This window comes from Octopus bimaculoides, chromosome 10, assembly GCF_001194135.2.
Source record: "Octopus bimaculoides isolate UCB-OBI-ISO-001 chromosome 10, ASM119413v2, whole genome shotgun sequence".
NCBI classification, from domain to species: domain Eukaryota; kingdom Metazoa; phylum Mollusca; class Cephalopoda; order Octopoda; family Octopodidae; genus Octopus; species Octopus bimaculoides.
The window spans coordinates 23,994,989-24,004,521 of record NC_068990.1 but is presented as its reverse complement, the minus strand read 5'-3'; the positions used below and the strand labels follow the sequence as shown (position 1 = coordinate 24,004,521).

The following is a 9,533-nucleotide window of genomic DNA, read 5'->3' as shown; positions in this document are numbered from 1 at the left end:
GAAATAACACACATATGTTATATAAAAGGCGGCGAGCGGCAGAAACGTTAGCACGCCGGGCGAAATGCTTAGCGGTATTTCGTCTGCCGCTATGTTCTGAGTTCAAATTCCGCCGAGGTCGACTTTGCCTTTCATCCTTTCGGGGTCGATTAAATAAGTACCAGTTACGCACTGGAGTCGATGTAATCGACTTAATCCGTTTGTCTCTCCTTGTTTGTCCCTTCTGTGTGTAGCCCCTTGTGGGTAGTAAAGAAATAACACACATATGTTATATATGTATATGTATGCATGTATTGATGCATACAAAAAATCAGAATGAGATGATATGGAAGACGACTAAAGGAAAAGGACGAGTGAAAATGGAAAGCCTCTCATCAGTCATGTGGCCCAGAACCAATGTGGTTTCGGTGCGCTCAAGGCTAGAAACACATTCCTATGACGCTATTCCTCTGAATATGTCGTAGTTTTGTCCCAATGTACTATAATATTACTTGTACACTATATACACAATCTTAAGAAATTAGTCGACTTATTATACAACACGCACAGAAGGAACATTTTTTATAATCTAGAGACACAGGGTTAAAGTGAACAAAGATTGTATTCTAAATATTTCTGACCAATAAAAAATACACAGTCCAGAAAACCACTCTACTGAATTATGGTCATAAATAAAGTAATCAATGTCTGTTATGAGGTTTAGAATGTCGACAGTAGTAAAAGGAAGTGTCTAGAAAACAATAATTATTGTCTAGTAACAATAAAACAAAAGTATCTAATCTAGCATTTGGTTAATATACAAGAAGACAGAGAATCGCCACGAGTTACAACAGAGTCAGATGGCTTGCTTGTGGTCAAACAATCTACAGGAAATAACAGTCAAATCTCACTCTAATCACACCGAACCGCCTTAAATATGGAAAACCCATTTACTCTTTCTCATGCCCTTAAATTGGAATAATAACAACTGGAATGCCTTTGAACATATGTCCGATCGATAAGGCGACCAACCTAGGGCTAAAGAACAAAAATAACAGGCAGAAGGGAAAAGATTTGTAATGATTATAAAATGCCACTTTTTGGAATAAGTCCAGAACATTAACAATGCATGTCATAATGCATTACATTGGACAATATGAATTAGTAACGCAATGAAATTCTGATAATTTATTTATTCCTTTTAAAGAGTGTCAAACGAGGTGTTAAACTTGAAAGAATTAACTCCCCTTGTTACTAATTATGACTTCACAGTCTCTTGTTCCAGACGTCAAACAACAAATAATGAACGTGAAATACTCAGACGGTAATATTCTTTAAAATAGATATTTAAAATTAGTATCAATATAGCTTGATATGTGGGTTGTTTGAATAAGGAAAATTTCATAGAATGAGAATTCTTCAGAAGAAGACTATTGCTGATTTAGCTAATAATTGTTATTTCCAAACCATAGGCATTTTAACGTATCTCTGAAGGTATAGCTTCTTATGTAGACTGGTTCAGCGTAAAGAGTATATCTAAAGACAAAATTAGTATATTTTTAGATTATGCAACAGAAGTTTCATCTTCATAATATAAAAAAGACCTGGCTGTATGTTAAGAAGCTCGCTTCCCAACCACATGGTTCCGTGTTCGGTCTCACTGTGCGGCAGCTTAGTGTCTTACACTATAGTCTCGAACTGACCAAAGCCTTCCGGGTGGATTTGGTTGACGAAAACTGAAAGAAGCTCGTTGCATATATATATGTATGTATATGATAAATGTATGCGTGTGTGTCGTGTGTTTGCATCTTGTTTCCTCTCCCCCACTGCCTGACAACTAGTGTTGACGTGTTCCCGTTCTCGTAATGTAGCGGTTGGGCAAAAGAATCTGACAGAATAGATACCCCAGACTTTAAAAGATAAGTATTGGAATCGATTCGCTCGACTAAAATACTTCAGAGCAGTGCTACAGTATGACCGCAGCCTAATAGCTGAATGAAGTAGAAGATTACGACTAACACCATATACTTTGTGTAGGTGCGTTGTTTAAACGACAGTAGTTACGATTTTATCGTTGTCGTATCAGCTTCTACAACAATTTCGTTTCGCCTGGCTCTGATGTATATGGTGTTTAACACTAGACGTCATTAAATAGATTTTTCCTGGATGATACACCGCAGCTCTATGTTTTAAGCAACAAACGTACGTTAAGTATGTGGTATCGTTAATATATTTTATTTAGATAGCTGAAAGAAATGGATATTAACATACATATATTAATAATATATTAGGAAATATAGTTCAAGATACTCATATATCAAAATTATATCATAGAAAATATTTTAACTCAGGTCTGCTCAATAAGGTTGGCATACTATTAAATAACAAGTTGTATTTAGCTGGACTGAGATGCTAATAATTAAGCGTGTGTCATGAACGCATCATAGTGCATGTGTTGAATGATAGCCCAGTAATGTATCGACCAGAAACTCATTCTCTGAAATATAGTATGACGGAGCCTCTTATAAGGCAATGAGTCCTATAACTTATTGGGTCGTAGTGACACTACTTTAATATATTGTCTTTTTGCAAGTGCGTTTGTGTGTCTGCTGCAGTATAGCCTGATGGTACTCGTATCTATCTGATCAATATTGATAGCAACTGCAATATAATAAAACGTTTGTTAGTTTTACAATACAAAGATCGACGTCGACTTTCATCGTTCTTTCATATATAATAATTCAGAAAAGAATTTGATTCAATCGATGGCAGAAAGAAAACAAAAAAAAACCCCTTTATTTTATGTTTAATAAAAGAAAATATACATTTAGTATATTAAAGGAGATGTCCCGACAATGTTTCCAGTATGACTGGAACTGAGAACCGCACCCATTCCTGTATTTTTGGAATTGTTGCTGTATTACTGTCTCGTCTATCTCTAAATATTAAGCATCTTATGCTGAGATAAAGACGGATCGAGTCGATTGAATCAAATCGAACAGATTACTTACTGAAATTACGAGGTTTACATTTTACATAATTTAGTCAGACAAGGGTTAGTGAAGATCACGATTTCTGCAAGCCCCACCAAAGCAGTGAGACTAGTGTACCCGATGTCCTGTCCAAACGTTTGAAGGATAAAGACATGCGTAGGAAGTGAACTGGGAATTTGATCTGAATTCTTCTTAATAGAATAAACCCGGATAAATATAACTAAGGGTCAAATAGGCATGTTAAACTGAACAATGCATCAAGTCCACTGCCAGATATAATGGCTGAATGGATAAAATGCTGGTACATTAGCTGACTAGTCAGAGATACACAGCAGTGCCCACTCACAGTGTTCACTAGGAATATTTGGTACACACTATCTGAGGAAGTAAAAATAAAGAACTGATAGTGCAGCGCTTCTTTAGTTCTTTGTTGCCCTTATAATAGTCAAATCATGCAGGAATTCGTCTTCGAAATATATTTGAGAGTGCAAAACATGAGCCATCTGAAAACAAGTATAAAATACATATGCACCAACCATTACCGTAGTTTGAACTCAGAAAGCAAATGACGTTACTACGACAAAAACAATTATTCGGGAATGCTACCATTTGAAATACGTCAATGACGTTACTCTTAAATAGATATTAATTTTATATCAATGATTTTCTCAGTAAACATATTTTATGTTCAAATATTCCCACAAGTCAACTACAATATTTTATTATAGAAATAAACTACAAATTTTATGGAAAACAAATGTGCATACATCTAGACATAATTGTATTTTAGTAATAAATATAATAATTATGTTTTAAGCGTTGAGAATAAAGCTTTTCATCTATATATTAGCACATTGTAATTTTATTTCTATGTTGGTTTCAGGCATTGCATTACAGCCATGCTGGAACACCATTTTCAAGAGTCTTCTGTAAGTCGATGATATCGACCGCAGTAATTTTTTAATGGATCTCTAAGATGCATTTGTCATGCAAGTCAAAACATTGCTTTAGAACAGTAAACATAAAAATAGGCCCGTAGAAACAGCCATATTTTTACACACACGCGTGCATCCCCACCACACAAATATATTTATTATATGTTGGACGATTGCGAACTTTCGGATTTACAACTTTGATTCATAAACCATTGGTCAACTTGAAACAATAGTAGAACAGAATTTCTCAAGCTGACAAGCAGTACGATGCAGTCCAGGAGTGCGTAGTTACGAAGCATATCTCTATAACAACACATAAGTACATGCGCTTATCTGTTCTGTTTTTAAATAATTTAATATGTTGGATGTGTTTTCTGTATTTATATAATGAAACTGATAACGTTGCGTTAGAAAGTACGGAAAAAAGTGAAATTTCTTTATTTTTTTAGTCAGAGAGTACAGATATAATATTGGTTGTTTCAAGTATTGGTATAAGGCCAGCAGGATTGCAGGAGGGGTACATCGGCTCCCAAGTGTTCAACTGGTATTTATATTATCGACTCTGAAAGGATGGAAGACAAGGTCGGCCTCAGCGGAATTTGAACGAAGAACGTAAATACAAAGGATGTGCCGGTAAGCATTTTGCCAGCTCGTCGTATTATATAGAGATGATATAACAGTGAATGCATGCGGAGAGAATGGATTTTGAAGCTGGCGGGAATAAAGAGTGAAAGGAAGGAAAGGGAGAAGGTAAGGTAAGGAAGCAACAGAGATGAGTAAAATAGAGAAGTGAGCTGTATACATGGTGTTTAGGAAGCTTATTTTGCAACCATGTGATTTTGGGTTCACTCCCGCTGTGCAACACCCTGGGATACTGTCTCCTATTATAGCCCCGGACAGACCAATACCTTATGAATGAATGTGGTAGAGGGAAACTGTGTGGAAAACAGTTGGATAGATAGATAGATAGATAGATATGTAAGTATGTATGTATGTAGGTTTTGAGTGCTGGGACGTAGAAATAATTAGGTTGATGTCCGAGGGAACAGTAAGCACAGTGGAAGGGACAGATCCTTGGTCTTCGCAATAGCATTCCTGTAGGAAAGACTATCCTAGATATAAAACCAGCTGATCTACTGAGCAAGGTATCTCACATTTTGTTTCTTTCTGGCCTTTTTGATATTGCAAGTGCGACTTATTGTGGTGCTGTGCAAATGGCACTCGACTCACGACCTTTGCACGGACATTGCTGACTCTCCTGTCAGCGATGGTCATGCTCGTCTAATGAGTCTAATTAGTAGATAACCATCATCATCTTCATCATCATCATTTATGTATGTATGTAAGTCTTTCTTTGTGATTGATGTGTTTTTCTCCTCACCACAGCCGCTTGAGAAACGGTGTGGGAGTGCTTACGTTCGCGTGACTCAACGGCAAATGTGCCCGATAGAATAAGTACCAGACTTTTAAATAAGCTCTTCGAGTCGAATTGTTCAACTAAAACCCTTCAAATACTTGCCCCAGCATGGCCGCAGTTCAATGAATGAATCAAGTAAAAGATAACAGATGGAAACAACACACTTGGTATGTATGGTTGTTGTTGCTGTCGTTTCATCTCAGGTCAAACTCTGTCCAGTAGAGCTTCAATGAAATGCAGTTGTAAATGGTCCGACTGTTTTTCTCTTTTTTATTTATTATTTTTGGGCTTTATGAATCTAAGATTACAATTACATGTCCTTAATGCGTGTAAGGGAGATTTGGCTGCTGCTTCGAAAAGATTGAGAGACCGCGTTGATTTGATACATACGTGTATTGATAGCCTCTCGTTTATACTGACCAAACATTCATTAGCTCATGCTCTCCACCAAATCCACGTGGCCTGAACTGGTGCACGGTGCACCACACGTCAGGTGTCGACTTAATCGCAGAGAAACGTGACATGAAATGTTGTGTTTAAGAACATACAGCACCACCCTGTCTAGGAATTGAAATCACTATCACGAGATCGTGGCTGTTAGTTCAATACTCTAACCACTAGGTGATGCACCCTTCACAGACATACGTGTAATGTGAAGATTATTTAACATTTTTAGACTGAAAATGATAAGAAAGTGAAACAACGGCAAAAAGAAAATTAAATTCTTGTGAATGACGTCATTTATATAAAGAAAACTGCAGGTTCTGAAATAAAAGACTTCATGATTCGAAAACTGCTTTTCTTCCATTGTAAACGATGTTTTTTTATCAGTTTGAACGGTAACATTTGCAACGAAAAACGGAAAGCTATAAGGATAAAATTCTAAAATTAGATATTCTTAACACGATTATTTTTCATACGCTGAGAAATTTCCTTCTTAGCACTGTATACATGTAAATCAATTTACTGATAGGTAAATATGTTTTTTGGCTTTAAGCAGGTAACACATGAATGAATTCACTTTAGAAATGAATATGCAAAGAGATCGATTAGTAGAGTTGTTACAGAGTCGTGTATTAAGCTTTGTAATATTGATTTCAAATTTTTGCCCAAGGCTAGCGATTTCGGTGATGGGGGTAAGTCAGCTGCAAAGACACTCACAGTTCAACAGGTACTTTTTTTTTCGCACCCGAAATGACAAAAGGCAACGTCGACCTCGGTGGCATTTGGACGTGAAGATGGACGAAATGCTTTTTTCCAAAGGAATGAAATTAAAATAATAAAATACGGTGTGCGAAAGAAGCAGTTTATCGACTGTTCCCTCGCTTCAGATTTGAGGCCTTGTACCTGTGTCAGTGATCAATAATCTTATTATTATTATATGTTTCATCTTATAATGAAGTTGCACTCGAAAGAGAACGGATGTTTTTAATCATTCTAATATCCCTCCTCTGCGTATGAAAGAATTTCCTAGCTTAGCAGCTTGAGGTAAGAAAAGAAAAGAATAAAAATATTGTCTCGAGTTTTTGGTCTCGTAAGGCTTGCTACTCGATTTCAGTGGCGTAATAGTGACCGAAAGCACAACACTCAACCTGAATGGGACGTCAGTCCGCCACAGAGTTATTGATTTACAGGTGAGTGAACTGGTACAGCATGAAATGAACGTTTTGCTCAAGAACACAACGCACTAGACGTTTCGTGAATCAAAGTCACGAAGGTGAAGCAGTGAAGTATATTCTGTAGTTTGTACTTTTAAACTCAGTGAACATTTCATCAACTAGATTGTTCGACCTGCTGTCCACTAGGGCCTCATCGGTCGCTTCCAAGCAATCAGATGACCGATTCAACACAACAGAAAATAGTGCTATTAGGCGCTGAATATGTAATAAGTAGGGAAATCTGAAAACAATGAACTAAATAGTTATGCATTTTTGTCAATCTTGAATCATCGGACATATTCGTTAAACTTAACATTGGAGATTTCCTTAAACACTTTCAGCTAAATTGGTGGAGAAATAATAATCATTGTTTGTCATCGATATTATTAGATCGACACCATGTCAACTTGGGCTTTCATTACTTTTCGACCAGAGTGGTTCTTTGTTCGTTGTAGCAATGCTGAAGATCTCTTCAATGCACTCGAAAATGAGTATGTTAACACTACCACTGTCAATTTGACACTGAGAACTCTCACCTCTCCCGCTTGATGTAACAATGACTTAACTACTTACATGAAAATCGATCAAGTGTAAGTTAAGTGTCTTGTTCACAGATGCAACACAATAACCGTAATATGATACAAACTGCTGTGAATTTTGCTGGTTGAATTATACCGTCAACTATATATTCTGACCTCTCACAGTCATGTACACTGATCTGTAGATTAGTAATACAACCAGATCACATAGTGGTCGAGTTGCTCACACTTATTGTATTTGATTTTTCCTTGTATCATCAACTGTAATGTAGTAAAAGCGTAATGAACATGAAGAGATTTAGTTCAAAGAGCAATTGTACAAGATAGAAGCAATTATGATAATGAACTGACGTACTCACTTAATGTAATCAACACAAATCATAGAGAACATAGAAAATCAAAACATACTAGAGAGCCTTCACCTGGCCACCTGATCAGCTAAAAGTACCAACCAAGGAAAACATCAATGGATAATGCAAGCCTGAAGATATTTTGCTGAGAAATAAATTAGGTGACTGATCATATATCTGCTCATTCAGAAAAGACCTTAGGCTAAACAATTATTACAAAGTATGATTGGTGTGTGAGGTACTTTGAAGAAACTAGTAAACTTCTGTGTCGGCAATTTGTGAATACAAACAATTATAAAAAAAAAATAAAGGAAACCAAAAAAGATAAATTAATTTGTGGTGAGGAATACGGGTAGTCTAACAGTTATGGAGAGTGAGGTTCTATGATAATAGCAATACACATGGAGAGGAAAAGGAGAGAAACAAAGGAAACCACAGTGAAGTATAAGGAAAATAGAAATTAATATTTTTAGTTGAGTACAACAAGTGTTTCTATAAAGATCACACTGCATCATATTTCTGTTTGAGAAATTGAAATTGTCATTCAACGTAAGAAAATTTTGTGAATGAAATCAAATGAGAAAGCTGAATTGAAATTGGATATGTGCTGGCATATGTCAGTCTGGCATAAATATCTGGTAAGAAGTTTGCTTCCCAACCAGACGGTTTTGGGTTCAATTTCTCCGCATGGCACACTGGGAAAATATCTTAAACTATAGTTAAGGGCCGACCAAAGATTTGTGAGTCGAATCGGTAGCGATATATATATATATATATATATATATATATATATATATATATATAGTATTAATTAATAGTAGAAGACGGATTTCGTATTAGACATTTATTAGGTACAACATATGTTTCGACCCATCAGTCTGGAAGTATATCACAATTGCAGATGACAACAGGTAGCCCAAACTGTGCCGGTGCTCTACTCAACATTTAAACACACTAATCGACTTATACTTATGTGTCCAAATTATTTATTTATTTATTTATTATTATTATTATTATTATTATTATTATTATTATTATTATTATTATCTATACTATATATAAAACAGAGATGTGTATGTAATCGCTTATCACGTGAAAACGGCTTCACTATTTACTTCCATACTTGTGATGCATGAATAATTTGACCTCGGATAAATCTTAGGCTCTTCATTTGATTTTTTTTATTAAAAATAAATAATATTGCTTTATATTTATGATTCACTTCTTTAAAAAGGTTCCTCAATGTCAACTTCCGGTATTGACGTAACAACAGCTTACATACTTGTGATGCAATGTCAACTTCCGGTATTGCGCGCGCGCATACACACGTGTGTCTTTGTAAATATGTTTGTATACATTTATGTAAGTGTGTGTCAGTAACAGACAGAGTGTGAGTGAGTCAAGGGGTGTGTTGTCATATGCATCCATCATTTTTGGATGTATGTGTGCGTGTGAGTGTGTGTGAGACAGAGTGAGAGCAGTGTGTATGTAGTATTTACTCTCTCTCTCTCTCATACACACGCACTAACACACACTCACACACAAAGATGTATGCATATTTATGCATGTACGTATACATGACAACAAATCTCTCTCTCTCTCACGCTCTCTCTCACGCTCTCTCTCTCACGCTCTCTCTCTCTCACGCTCTCTCTCTCTCTC

The 9,533-nt window shown here is 36.1% G+C and overlaps 1 long non-coding RNA gene across 2 annotated transcripts in view; it reads left to right on the top strand.

Annotated features, from left to right (window-relative positions):
• Positions 1-1,250: 1,250 nt before the first annotated feature.
• LOC106874753 (uncharacterized) overlaps positions 1,251-9,533 on the top strand; it is a 19,879-nt gene continuing 11,596 nt past the window's right edge. Inside the window, exons 1-4 of one of the 2 annotated variants that reach the window (XR_001410049.2) lie at positions 1,251-1,303; positions 3,856-4,226; positions 4,357-4,540; positions 5,294-6,117. This is a non-coding gene — a long non-coding RNA (uncharacterized LOC106874753). Of the gene's footprint in view, positions 1,304-3,855; positions 4,227-4,356; positions 4,541-5,293; positions 6,118-9,533 lie in introns of those variants that run through there. The other variant, XR_001410050.2, reaches the window with a different exon arrangement.